At 41.0% G+C, this 14,935-nt stretch overlaps 1 non-coding gene across 1 annotated transcript; it reads right to left on the reverse strand.

Moving 5' to 3' along the window:
* Window positions 1–9,377: 9,377 nt before the first annotated feature.
* On the reverse strand, window positions 9,378–9,527 carry LOC122890791. The gene has a single exon (XR_006381213.1). It is a non-coding gene; the product is annotated as a small nucleolar RNA SNORA62/SNORA6 family (small nucleolar RNA).
* Window positions 9,528–14,935: the final 5,408 nt, after the last annotated feature.

Here is a 14,935-nt window from a genome sequence, read left to right on the forward strand (position 1 = left end):
ATTATTGACATATTACCAACAACTGGAAATAAAACATAAAGTACAACTTAACAATAGCATAAAAAAACACATTAACTATTCAGGGATAAATATAAAAAGATATGGAGGAGATCTGTGTGCTACAATATATGAAACACTGCTGAGAGAATCAGAGACTTAACTGAGTAAGAGACATACCATGCTTGTAGGTGAGAAAACTTATTAATGTAAAATCAATTTTCCTCAAAATGACCTGTAGTTATGATACACAACACAGCAGTCGCTAGTAACATGGCTCTTTACATTTGCATTTAATTAAAATCACATAAAATTTAGAATTCGTTTCCTCAATTTTACTAATCACTTTTCAAGTGCTCAAGTCACATGTTGTCCGTCACTGTCATACTGGACAGTGTAGATGGGAAACATTACCCTCATTACAAAAACTTATTGCTACTGGACAGTGCTAGCAACAGAGTCAATGCAATCCAGTCACAATCTCACCAAATTTCACAGAAATAAGGATGGAAAAAGAGGACCTCATATACTCTAAATAAGTAAGTAAGTAAATTTTTAAAAAATTCTGAAAATTGGAGGGGGAGATGAACTGTGAGAGACTATGGACTCTGAAAAACAATCTGAGGGTTTTGAAGGGGTGGGGCGGTGGGAGGTTGGGGGAGCCTGGTGGTGGGTATTATGGAGGGCAGGTATTGCATGGAGCACTGGGTGTGGTGCATAAACTGAAATCTATTACACTGAAAAAAAATTAAATAAAAACAAACAAAATTTTAAAGAGGGGCTATACAAAGAGTAAAATTAAAAACTAAAGAGAGGAAGTAAACGAATATTGGCAGTATATCTAAGTCATTTGCCAAGTGCTTTTTTTTAAAGATTTTATTTATTTATTTGATAGACAAGGATCACAAGTAGGCAGAGAGGCAAAGAGAGAGAGCGAGGGGAATCAGGCTCCCCGCCGAGCAGGGAGCCTGATGTGGGGACTCGATCCCAGGACCCTGGGATCATGACCTGAGCAAAAGGCATCCGCTTAACCGACTGACCCACCCGGCATCCCCGACTACACATACTCTTGCCAACAAGTTTTAACAGAGAAAACCTTCCTATTCAGAAATTTGGAAATATAGTATAAGTAGCTACTGACATACCCTGGGGGTGGAGGAGTGAGACATTACCAATAAATTATTTTCAATAAACTTTAGACAAGTAATTTGGCATCAAGATATTTCATTATTGCATTAGAAACTGCCAAAACTGACATAAATCACAGCATAACTGGAGGAACCAAGAAATCAATCAGTTCCATGAATTTAACTGCAACCCAGGGTTTAAAATCCCAACCTGCATATGTGTCTACACATACATAATATCCTCAATGTTATATTTTTAAAGCTTGTATCCACAAAGTAATGGCAATAAACAGACACTGTGTATACTGAAACTTTAAAGACACCCTAAAGCACTGAGAAAAAAAAAATCTATGAAACATCATTACATCGAATTTCACTTAGTCTGGACAGCCACATTCCACAATCCTCACAAATGTTCAGTAAAGAAAAAAAAAAAAACACTCTAATTGCAGAATTTCATGCTGCTAATACTCACCAAAATCAGAAATGAGTTCTTCATAAAGAATGCTGAGGTGTTCTTTGTACATTTACAGGCTCGGTAGACAAGAAGAGAGGCCCTGGGGTTATCAGGAGTGGTCTATTATGTACTTATAAGTTGGGGAGGAAATAAGTTAGGGATGGTGTCAGTCTCTATGGAATTTAGAAGCAAGTTTCTATGACCTTGAGGGGCTAGCTATTGTTTTGGGGAAAAGGTTATTCATGACCAGTAATTAAACCTTTATGTGAGACCCTTTCGATGTCTACCAGTGGTCCATATGCTTGGGAATGTTTGTCAACACTATCTTGGAGGTTTAGATATAAAGTTTCCAAAGGAATTGTTAAAGTAGACTTATAGGATCCTGGTTGGGGGTAGGGGTCAGTCAGGCTAGGATTTCCTTTTGCCCTTAGCAAAGCCTTAAGGTGGGGGTAGTTGAGTCCCTAGAGGAGGGTCACTCTGCCTGTTTTAAGGGCTTATCAGTAGGTAAAAAAATTTAATAATTTTTCTTCTGCCTCTGTTTCCCACATCATTCCCCCCTGAACTATGTTGACCCTTAAATCTTTACAGTAGTTGAAGATGGAAGGGCTCATCTTCTGTAACTTCTTCCTGCTGAATAGGGGTGTAGAGTTGTCCCTACCTACTTGGTTCAACATTGATCAGTTGAGGAACGTGTAGGGAAGTTACAAAAGAGGGAGGCAGCTGAATCCAGCGCTGACAGTGAGGAAGTGTCTCTGCGTGGTAAGTATCATCTGTCGTCATGAAGTCATTGCAGCAATGGAGCTCGGCACCAAGCAGAGAAACACTGAACAAGGCAACACATTAAGATTATCAAGGCCGTAAGGATGAGAAAGCCAAAAAGGAGATATTTAATTGTTGGCCACAGTCCTCCTTTAAACCAGGAACTTAACCAATCACTGAGAGAGAGAGAGAGAGAGAAGGATCCTGTGGAGCCTCAATCTGGGTATTCTTATCTTTTATTAGTCCCGTGACATTTCTGTGATATTCTGGGATGTACACACATTCTGCTTTGATAATTGCACATGTGTCACCCTATGCTGCTGTCAGGACATCTAAGGCCATCTTATTTTGTAGGACTGCCTTGCGCATCATTGAGACTTCGATAATACGTAAGGAGATGTTATTTAGTGAATCACTGAGTGCCTTTGCAGTATATTTATTAAGGGCTTCTACATGCCAAATGAAATCCTCTAGTCCCACAGATGGAGCAAAAATGGATGTGAAGTGATCATACCACTTAAAAACAGATCGTGTCATCTTTGCTTTAAACTGGGAGATTAGCTGGAGTAGTGACGATTATAGTATCACGCCCATGAATCCAGGCAAATCCTAAGGTGCAGCGACCTATCTTCCCTGGAGGAAGCCAGGGCCATAGGTTAGTTCCACATATCTAGTTGGTTCCATCTGGAGCTGTCCATCTAATGCCAGGTCACCTTACCCAATCAGTAGCAAACCTGTCAGTAGCCTGGAGTACTATTATTTCAGAACACATTTCTAATGATAGCCATCCCAGATGTTGTGTGCATTTTGCCCATGTATCATATGTATGATTTCTTTGGTCTGGCCTAAAACTGCCTTTTGACTGAGCTGTCCGATGGTGGGTAGGACCCACAAATATGTATCCCAAATTTGATATATGCCATCCTTGGTATAGCGATGAGGAGGGTTTTGTAGCTTAGGCTTAGGCCCTAGTTGGTGGGTATTAATTTGTGGGCTTGTAAGGTCAGTTAGGACTTTAATAGTTTGAGAGTATGAAAAAGCTTGGTCATGGGGTCCTGGTGAACTCCATGTTTCAATGAGGATGGGCCAGGAAGAAACATCTGGGTTAGTGATAGAGTTATCCTGGTACATACTGTCTCCATATATTATATCTGAAATATAATCCTGCAGAGAATGCCAATCCGTGCCCTGTAAAGGCAAAACACACCAGGGTAACCTGGATGTACTTGACATAGGCAAAATTCCACATATCCAACAAACTGATTATGCAGTTCAGTATAATGGTGTGCCCACTGTAGAAAGGAACTGTCAGTTAAGATAGGTGAAAGGAAGATAAAGAGAATTACAACCTTCATTTTGGCTTGAAGAGAAGTTTGAGGTCTTCTATGGGCTCACAGGAGTAAGAAGGCACATTCATTTGCTCACTGGGTCCCTGTGAAGGAGGTTAGGGTTTTACTCTAGATATATGCACCCAGGAAGAGTGTCTATCTAGCTTTCCCGCAGTGGGAGTACATAGTATGACCTGATAGGGACCTTTCCATTTTGGATGTAGGCTTTCTGTTGTATGTGACTTCCAATTTTTTTTTTTTAAATAAACAGTGTCCCTGAGATTTACATGGGGTGGGTTTTCAGCTATAATTAAATCAGGTTTGGGGAGTACATGATTAGTATCTTCACTGAGTATCTTATAAGTTAAACCAGCCTCTAGTGAGTATTTAATAAGGCATTATAATCTTCATCCAATGACAGATCTATGGAAAGAGATATTTTATATACATATATATAATAACTCATTACTACATAATAATAATTATGATGATCATTATTATATAATATTATTATGTAATAAGTCAAAAGGGCGGAGTCCTAGAGGTTGTTTTGGAGCAGTTCTCATCGTGAGAAGTCCTATTGGTAGGAGAGTAATTCAATTTTCCTGGGTTTATAGACTAAGCTTAGTAATATGACATTTTAAAGTATGATTCGTTTTTTCTACCTTTCCAGAAGATTGTGGATGCCAGGCTGAATGCAGGAAATATTTAACTTTTTAAGGCTTTGGAAATTGCAAAGTGCTAGTGGGCACTATGGCACACCTAGATTTTCTTACTCTTTTCATGAAAACTACTGTCATCAGTAAACCAACTATCATCTGTATTTTATACAGGGGCATCTTAAATCTGGCCAAATACAGTAAGCAAGATCAGTAACATCTGAACAGTTATGCTCTATAGAGAAGTACAATGGTCAAGGTCATAGTTAAGTTATACAATTGTTTGGGAATCAATTCTATTTTCCAGTTGTTTAACCAAGTGCCATGGGCTCTTGTTATAACCCCCCAGAATAAAAATGCAAGAAGATCCTCTGAATGAGCTATTGTGCAACTTTTCTGAAGTTCACCTCAAATTGTTTACCTTAGGTAAACAAACATTTAAAGACAATCCAATCTAGAATGTAACCTTCATAAAGGTGTTATTAAAACATAATTTGTCTCTCTAAAATAACCCTCATTTCCAGAGATAGCCAAATCAGGACTAGTTTATTTGAAAAACAAGTCCAGTTTTAACAAATGTGGCCTAATTATTTATATAAGCTCAGCAAGAACAGTGAGTGATCATATAGATCTTTTAGAATCTGCTTTACTGGAACTTCTTGTAAGGAATTTCTAGGTTGAACTTATTATAGCCTCTCCAGGCCAGAAGCCAAGCCATGTACTTGCCATCAGACATGCCTGCAATACCTGTCGATTGGGGTGAATTCCTCTTCTTGAGGTCCCCCAGGGTATCCCGAGGTTCCAGCACCTGCCAGGAAGTGACATTCTTTACTCACCTGGTGAGGCTGCTGGGAACACTGTAAGCCAGGTATTGGGCCAACAGTTCCAAGGGGCTTTATGGCTCCAGGTTTCAAAAAGGCAACCTTAGTTCCTTAAAGCTGTCTGGTCATATCTGAGTTGTTCTTTTTGTCTTTCTCAAATAGGGCATTCCAGTCAAAGCCTTGGTAAAATAACCCATGCTTCCCATGGTGTTCTATTACAAGGAGAACAGATTCTTATTGAACTTATTCAAATGACTGATTGCCATGGAGGAAAACACTTACTGAGACCTTTTGAGTTTTAGAGGGTTCAGATAGAGAGAAAAGGTGAATGTTTTATTTACAAATAAATATTTTTACATTGTTGTAAGTCACGGACCTCTTAAGAAAAAAGTTTCCTTAGTCTGGAAGAGCAAACCTTAGAGTACCAGCAATGGTTAAAAGGACAGCTCCAACAGAGGAGCAGAAGCCATGTTTTCCCGCCAGGAAGGAGGGGTTAAGCAGTCCATGTCAGGCCAAAGAAGAAAGGGAATTTCCCTGAAACAAAGGGAGTTTTGGCAGCTGCCTGGGAATATTCCTCAAAGTCTCCATCTCGAGTTAGACTAACCCCAGTTGGCTCCAGTTATAGCCATTAACACAGACATGAGTAAAGGAGAAGCCCCCACATCTATGAGGAGAAACAGAGAGAGGGAAAGTCAGAGTCCCCTTTCCTAGGGGTGGCCTAGCAACCTGGGTTTTCTAGAAGGCTTATTTACATAATAATCACCCAATATGTCAGGAGGGAGTTGACTAGCTCACTCGTTCAGGCAAACACATTCTGCAAAACGCCCTTAGGTCTGAGTCCTGGTGTAGAGCAATGATGGCTTAGGCATAAACAATGAAGGCACCCTAGGTTCATTCACCCTGTTTCCTGTACAGGAGATCTAACTGATAGATCCCACTGAGGCCATGCAGTGTTACAGGAGCTCAGTCCTCTCCTAAGTTTTGCAATCCAAATTATTTCCAGTGGGTTCCAAGGCATCCCACAGTAGAGTCCTTGGGACTGAGGAAGCCTACTGAGGCCATGCTCCCAGAAAAGGAAGGAAGGTCCGTTACCTAATCCGCCCTGATGCCTTGGTGGCGTCCCACACAGGATATGTCAGAGCTGCCCATATGTCAAAAGCCACCGTAAAGAAGACGTCCCTCAAGACCTCGCTATTGATCACCATTCTACCTCCTCGGGAAGGCATTCCTGCCATAAAAGGCCCTGGATGGGTGCCAGCTTCCCTCTTCTTCCCCTTAGTATCCTGGGCTACAGATGGGTGCCCGGTGAATGGACTAGGATATTGTGCCATCCTATACTCTAAAAGTTGTGGGGCTGCCCTGCCATTTTTAACCCATGGGAAACAAAAAAAAGTTTGGCAAGGGGAAATTACCCAATTTCATAGCTTTAAGTAGTTTGGAGAAGACACTGGCGTGAAACAGTAAAGACTGAAACCCATCATGGTCTATGTGACATTCCAACACATGGGGTCCTTACCACCCACTTCCCTAGGAAACGATCCCCGGTTGTGTTATAATTCAATCGGGTACTGCTTTGGGCCATCTTCCAGTGGAGGTCCCATGGCAGGAAGTGGCTAGGCCAGGCATGTGGAGGAGATCACATTAGATCATTCAGGAAGAAACCTCACATGGGAGTCTTAAGAATGGCAGCGGTCCTTCCTGGTGACTTAGATGGCTGTCCCGTGCCCAAGAAAGCCAACTTTATGTAAGAACAGGAATAAAGAGACGACATCAAGTTTCTGGGTCTTATTACCATTCCGGCCAGCGTACTAACTTCCAGCCAAAAATCTGATGTTTTCTTCCCTGTAGATTAGCCACGGGCTAGAGGATTAAAGCCTAAGCAACTGACATGCAAGTGTTCCAATAAGACCATACTCCTTGAAAAGCCCTGAAGTGAGAGTAAAGGAAGGAGCGAGAACAGACTCACCAACTTTGCACCAAAGCTCAGAGTCCAAATGTAAAGACTCACAGACCCAGCTGGACGCCAAATGATGAACTTCTAGAACATAGGTGAGGTTTGGTTGGGTGAGGTCTGGAGCTCAGTACCAAGAAAGGATCCTTGAGGCCTCTCTGGTGCAAAATGGTGATTTATTAAAGTATGGGGACAGGACCTGTGGGCAGGAAGAGATGCTGCCCTGGGGTTCTCAGGAGTGGTCCAGTATATACTTGTAAGGTGGGAAGGGATTAGGGATGGTGTCAGTCTCTAAGGAATTTTGGAAGCAAGGTTTCTAGGACCTTGAGGGGCCAGCTATTTTTGGGGGGAAAGGTTATTCACTACTAGTAGTAAAACCTTTTTGTGAGACCCTTTACATGTCTATCAGTAGGCCATATGCTTGGGAATGATTGTCAACACTATCTGGGAGGTTTAGAGATAAAGTTTCCAAAGGAATTGTTAAAGTGCTCACAGGGTCCTGGTGAGGGGTAGGGGGTCGGTCAGGCTAGGACTTCCCTTTGCCCTTAGCAAGCCCTTAAGGTGGGGTAGTTGAGTCCCTAGAGGAGAGTCACTCTGCCTGTTTTAAGGGCTTGTCAGGAGGTAAGGAAATTTAATAATGTTTCTTCTGCCTCTGTTTCCCACATCAGTATGATTTTTATCACAGTATGATAAAATGAATGTAAAACATCTCACTGTGATTTTATACTGATTACATATTGAAATGATAATATTCTGGATATAACTGATTAAACAAACTAAATTTCTTAAAAATGATTTCAACAAAGGACACCAGGGTGGCTCAATTAAGCTTGAGCTCAGGTTGTGATCTCAGAGTCCTGGGATCAAATTCCACATCCAGCTCTTTGCTTACCAGGGAGCCTGCTTCTCATTTCTGCCTGGTCTCACTCCTCTGCCTGCCCCTCCCCCCTGGATTGTGCATGTGCCCACAGGGGCTCTCTGGCTTGAGAGCACATCTGCTCGAGCTCTCGCTCTCGCTCTTGCTCTCTGACAAAAAATAAATAGAATCTTTAAAAACAATCATTTTGCCTGCTTTTTACTTTCTCAATGTGGTTAATGAAGCTTGAAATTTCATGTGGCCTGCAATGTATATACTTACATTGGACAACACTGGGGAGTCAGAACATCAAACAGGACATTTGTCATACCAAGATCAAAAAACAGCTTTAAATTTACATACACAACACGTTTTAGAGGATAAATATACTCTCCAATCTCAGCTAAGAGCTATTTAAATGCTAACTTGGTGTAACCAATATAAACAAAACTTTACAATCTCAATGTAACTGTTATTTAAATTTCAACATTCCAGAATTAGATTTTTGGGACTTATTATGAGTACAGTTTTTCAAACGACAAAAGTGATACCAGCTCATCTAAACTATCGACATTATAGAGAAGCATACACACACTCACAAAAGAATCCAAAAGAACCCACCATGCTACTGCTCAGAATATTTTGATCACTCATTACTTCCAGGTAAATGTGTTAAGTGATATGAAATATTAAGGTGGGATCATATGCTTTATCACTTTGAAACTTGTTTTATTCTAATACTTTGAACACTTCCTTTTATTAGATATTCTTTCTAAAACTTCACATTTTACTTTGAAATAATTACAGATTCACAGGGTGTTGCAAAAACAGTATGAAGTCCCATATAATTTCCACCCCATTTCCCAGACAGGGTTGCATCCTCTGGATTACAGGACATCAAAACCAGGAAACTGACATTGGGATGCATGTGTACCATTTTAGGTCACCTTATCACAAGTGTCAATTCAGGTAACAACCACCACAATCAAGATCAGATTTCATCAACACAAAAACATTCCCTCTCAGTACCCCTTTCCAGTCACAACCACCCACCCCACCCCCAACCTCATCAGCCCTAACCCTTCGGTGACTGCTAATCTAACTTTGTGATAACAAAAACGTGAATGGCTGCCTACAGTGTGTGACCTGTACAGATTGGCTTTTTCCACTCAGCATCATGCCCTTGAAATCCACACTAGTTGCTGCATGCATCCAGAGTTTGTTCCTTCTTAATTGCTGAGAAGTATTCCATCTGGTATGGATGTGCCACTCATGTACTGAAGGACATTTGGGTTATTTCCTGTTTTACCATATGAAAAGTAAAGCTGACATTATTAAGACCTGCAAAATATTTGTAACTATTACACAGTTTTGTATCAATTCCCTGACCTCTATGTAGACTGTTTTGTTTGTTTGTTTTTAACTTGCAGCAAGAATTACTCTCAAACTCCACTTTTTGGGCCACAGACCCTTGTGGTCTTAGCAAAAGACCTGCCCCTCATGAAGCATACTACCAACATTTAATGAGTGCATTGGCCAGGCAGCTATTTTTTGTTGTAATAATGATGTAACAAACGAACTTACACAGAAAATGTATATGCAGAGAACACTAATTCCTAGTGCAAATGCTGGGTCACAAGCTAAAAATATTTTTAAAGGAATTGCTACCAACTGGCCTTCAAAAAATCAAAGCAGCTTATCTTAGCCACCAAGGCTGTTACAATGTCCACTTCTTACAAGATGCACTAAGATTTTTGTAGTCTTTAAAATCTGACTTGCCAAAAATATTGTTTTGTATTGAAGTAATAGAAGTTATATATTTCTCATGTTTCTGGACTTGATTTGTCATTCTTTAACTATCTATTCATATTCTTTGGCCAACATTCTATTGAAAGCTTAGTTTACTAACCTATCAAACTTGGCTCTAACATACGTTACAAAGAAATAGCCTTTAAAACTACATGTATCTGAAATCCAGCACACATATTAATAGCCCAAGAAAGTATCTGACTTTTCAATGTGGACGATAAAAATTTAGTGGATATGGTTCCCCAATTGATAAGTGCTCTTCTACTACACACAATGTCTTTATTAAGAAATCGCATCTAATTCCAGCTTTAAGTGAAAAAAAATGAATGTAGGGATGCCTTGGTGGGCTCAGGCACTTAAGCAACTGAATTCAGCTCCCATCATGATCCCAGGGTCCTGGGATCGAATCCCGCATGGGGCTTCCCGCTTAGCAGGGAGCCTGCTTCTGCCTCTGCCTGCTGCTCTCCCTGCTTCTGCTTCCTCATTCTCCCCCACCTCCCCCGACAAATAAAATCATTTTAATTAATTAATTAATTAATTAATAAAAACGTGAATGGATATCACTTCTCTTAAATTCCCTGTGAAATACCAAAACATCAATTTTCTGTAACATCAAAACTATCTCCAGTTTCATTAAGAAACATGGCTGGCCTCTCTTTCGCATTTAAGGTCATCTAATCAATAGTTCCCAATAGCGCTCTTTAGACCAGCACTAGCAGCACTAACATCACCTAGTAACTTCTAAGAAATAAATGCAAATTCACAGGCCCCACCCAGACCTACTTCATAAAAAAAAACCCGGAAGGTGGTGGGTAGAGCCAGAAATCAAGCAATGTGTTTCAACAAGCATTTCAGCGGATTCCGATACATAGGAAAGTTGGAGCACCACAACATTAAACAAATTTAGTAGAAAGACATTAAATCTGGATTGCCTTCCATACTTTTTCTTTTCATGAAAGACTTCAGCAAAGTTAATCACGCCACAGATACTAAGAATCCAGAGACATATTTTCATTCTCCCCCAAAGCAAAACAAAACAAAAATAAAGAAAACTGGAAACTGGATGTTAGCTTTATTTTCTACAAAAAGGAATCCCTAAAACTATGAAGTGATCACAAAAAAATTTCCTTAGAGAAGAAAAACCCAAAATGAACCACAGAGAACCAACAGGTCAGAACTGATGTCTTTCAAACGAGAGACTCAATCAGTTTTGTATCATACACTGCCTGATACCCCCATTCCTACATGGAACTACAACCTATAGCACTTTCGAAATTCAATGAACTAGCACATTAAACAGCACCTAGAAAAATATAATTATGCAAGTATTTGTGGTCCAGGGAATAAACAAATAAATCGGTCAAATAAAAGTAATTCTGCATGGGCAGAATAAAAGTGACCTGTATGTTGTTTTGTCCCCTAATTTCTTCTAAGCATGTATTACCATCTTCACAACCAAAAGAAAGGAGAATCAGGAATATATGGAATGATACAGGAAAATACCCTACAAGTATATTAGTTATTTTTTAAATTTTACCAATGCGCTGATAATCTCTCTCCTTCATGGGATCAAAATTCAAAAGAGGCTTTGGTAGTACCAGATAAACCGAGTTCCAACCTTCATGCTTATTAAAGTTTGAAACTCAAAGTGAACACATGGCTATTAACCCGGTTACAAGCAGGTGTTATTATGGTAGCTACCTCCTATCCACCTGGGTAAGTGCCCCATTTCCCTCGAAGTAAGACCTTCTGAGCAGGGAGCCCAATGTGGGGCTCAATCCCAGGACCTCAGGATCCTGACCTGAGCCAAAGGCAGTTGCTTAACCAACTGAGCCACCCAGGCACCCCAAGACCAGAGAACTTTTTTGTTGTTGTTGTTGTGGTTTGTTTGTTTTTAAGATTTTATTTATTTATCTGACAGAGAGAGATCACAAGTAGGCAGAGAGGCAGGCAGAGACAGAGGAAGAAGCAGGCTCCCCGCTGAACAGAGAGCCTGATGCGGGGCTCGATCCCAGGACCCTGGGATCATGACCTGAGCAAAAGGCAGAGGCTTAACCCGCTGAGCCACCCAGGCGCCCCAGAACGGTTTGGTTTTGACTGAAGTTCATTTTAAGCTGAATTTTTATTTCTTGAAACCTGGAATATTCTGGCACTTATGATATTTGACAACTTTTACTTCTAGAAAAGAATGAACAGTGTATAAACCTTCTACCGTACATAGGAAATATCATCTCTTCTCAGAAAGCAGTCATCAGGTTTATTTTCTCCCTGACTAACCACCAAGTACTCGATAGATTTGAAGATCCAATACAGGCTGATAATACTGGCATTCTACATCCCCTTTAATTACCTGTTCCCCGCAAAAGCAACTTCATCTTAAAATGTATTGCGAATGCTCTTAATATGAATTTTTAAGTAAGATTTTTTTTTTAACATATCCCTTCTACCAGTTTCTTCTCTCAACCAAAGGATCATTTAAATAGTTTTCCTAAACTGAGAAAGGGAGGGAAAGGAGAGCATTATCTAATCCTGTTGAAAAATTAAAATTTCCCTTGTTTACCTTATGATTTCTACTATTCCTGATTTCTGAATAACACTGCAGTTTTCTTGCAGTGTCTTTACTGACAATTCTTCTTGGACACGACAGTCAATCACTGCATAGAAGTGAAATTAAAGCTCAATATGTGGAGTGAATGGTCAAGACTTCCATTTAACAGAATTAATCCACAGTCCTCAACAGAATATACTGTGTACAACTTCCAACTTATAGGTATATGAGCACAAGACAACTTACACGATGGACAGCATAACCCCTCCATCGATACCCAACATGTTCTGTTCCCATTCTTAAACTGCCTTTAGACACCAGGTCACGTGCACACCCATCTACTTCCTCAAAACCGATTTTGCGCATGACAGATCTGCGCTTCCTCAGCAGACTTTTAAGACTTTCTCGGCCACGTAAATAACCAAATGGACACCCAAAAAGGATTAGGAATCATCAGAGTTGTTGCTCAGGTCAATGTGCTCATGCTCTGAAGTTCCAGACCACTCCAGGAAGTACTTTCAAGGCACTGCCTACAGCATCCAAGACTCAAGTTCTGGGTTTAATTTCCAACCCATGGTGAGAAAAACAAAATGAGAAAAAGAGGTATACTACTTTTAAGGACACACTTCATAAAGACAACTTTGCCCTATCCTAGTAACATTACAGACACAGGACTCGAGCCCTAGTATGAAAGCTTATTTATTACATAAAACTTCCAAATGGATGGAACAGTTTTAGGTGGATTCAAACTAAAACTCATCTTCATCTATTCTATACACATTTCCTGAAGCCCTGTCACTGCCAGGCACTGTACTACACAGATAGAAAAATAAAGATGTGAAAAGAGAGGTCCTGCCCTCAGGGGGCACCTGTGTGGCTCAAATCAGTTAAGGGTCAGATGCTCAGGATCTCAGGGTCATCAGATGGAGCCTCATGTGGGGCTCAGAGTCTGCATGAAGACTGCTTAAAACTTCCTCTCTCTCTGTCCCCACCCTCCCTCCCTCCCTCTCTCAAAATCATTAGGTTGTTTTGTTTTGTTTTGTTTTGTTTTTAAAAGGTCCTACCCCCAAAAATGGTAAAATGTAATAGGTGATCCAATAAAACTTCTGTTCAAGTGTTAAATGAATTGTACATGATTTGGAGGGTGAGGTAAGCCAATAAAAATACAATTCAAGTGTCACAAAGATGAGCTACACCTGACTGGAGTGATGAAAAGGCTTCCTGAGACATCTAGGAGTCCAAACGGTAGTGAGCCAGGACATAGAAGCAAGGGAAAGCATTTCAGAGAACCAGAGGAAGAGAAGGTGTGAAGGTATGGAAATGAGGTCCCATGGTCCCAGCCCAAGACACATGCAGTTGGCAGGAAACACAGACCCTTATATGTGGAGGGCACATGGGGATTGGTGGCAGTCTGCTTGCACAAATCTTAAAGGAACACGAAAGAACTGAATCAAGAGCCCCTCGTGATGCTTGGCATTTGGACTTTATTTCAAAGGCAATGAGAGGGGCACCTGGGTGGATCAGTGGCTTAAAGCTTCTGCCTTCGGCTCAGGGCATGATCCCAGGGTCCTGGGATCCAGACCCACATCTGGTTCTCTGCTTGGCGGGGAGCCTGCTTCCTCCTCTATCTCTCTCTGCCTGCCTCTCTGTCTACTTGTGATCTCTGTCAAATAAATAAGTAAAATCTTTAAATGAAAAAAAAAAAAAAGGCAATAAAAACTGCCACGTAATTTAACTTGACCAAGCAGAGAGAGTTGGATTTGCTTGCCTCGGGCCTGGATGCATAAGGCTGGTGATGGTTATTATACAGTAAATGGTAGTTACCAGCCTGTGGGGCGAAGTGGAAAGGTGTGGATGACCTCTGAAGTGAAGGAAGAGCTTAACAAGGATGGAGGAGGGAACAAACAACTAACTTGTATCGGCCTGCCCAACAAACGACCTCCAAGAATCATTAAATCCCAGATTCAGTAAGGCCTTTCCCAATGTACCCACAGAGACTAACTATCTCTCCCATGGACTCATTTATTCCATGGGTGCGCCTCCCACCACTGAAGACCTTTTTGTCTCACCTTTTCAACATCCGTTCGGTTCCCTGAAAGCAGGCATTTTCTATCCACTTCACCAGTGACTTGAAAGAGCAATGACTGATAGAACTCTACAACTGAGGAGGCAAAAGCTTTCTCCGTTTATGGGCTGTAGAAAAGTTCCACACACCAGGCTTGATCCTTACACTACAGCTGAAAGAAGACACCTGTGTTCAAGGATGCAGGTAATTAAAAGGCACCAAGGAGCTATCCTATTTCTAGGATGTCTAAGGGTCTACACGCAGAGTGGAGCTCTAAAATAGTGTGAGGATGAAACAGCAGCACTGGTAAACTCACAACCACGCACACAAACACGGATGACTCTCCATAAGGCAGGCCCAGGAGTGCATCCAACTGGATGACTCCACGTACACCAAATTCAGGAACATGCACAACAGCTCCCCAGCAACGGAAGTCAAGAACCGTGGCAGAAGTGAACCTCAAGAGGGTTATCACAGACCCTGGGGTCCTGGGTGTAAAGTCACATGGTGTGTTCCCCTTGTGAAGGTTCCTCACGCTTTTGGCTTATGATCTGTGCA

This window comes from Neovison vison, chromosome 11 (assembly GCF_020171115.1).
Source record: "Neovison vison isolate M4711 chromosome 11, ASM_NN_V1, whole genome shotgun sequence".
Taxonomy (NCBI): domain Eukaryota; kingdom Metazoa; phylum Chordata; class Mammalia; order Carnivora; family Mustelidae; genus Neogale; species Neogale vison.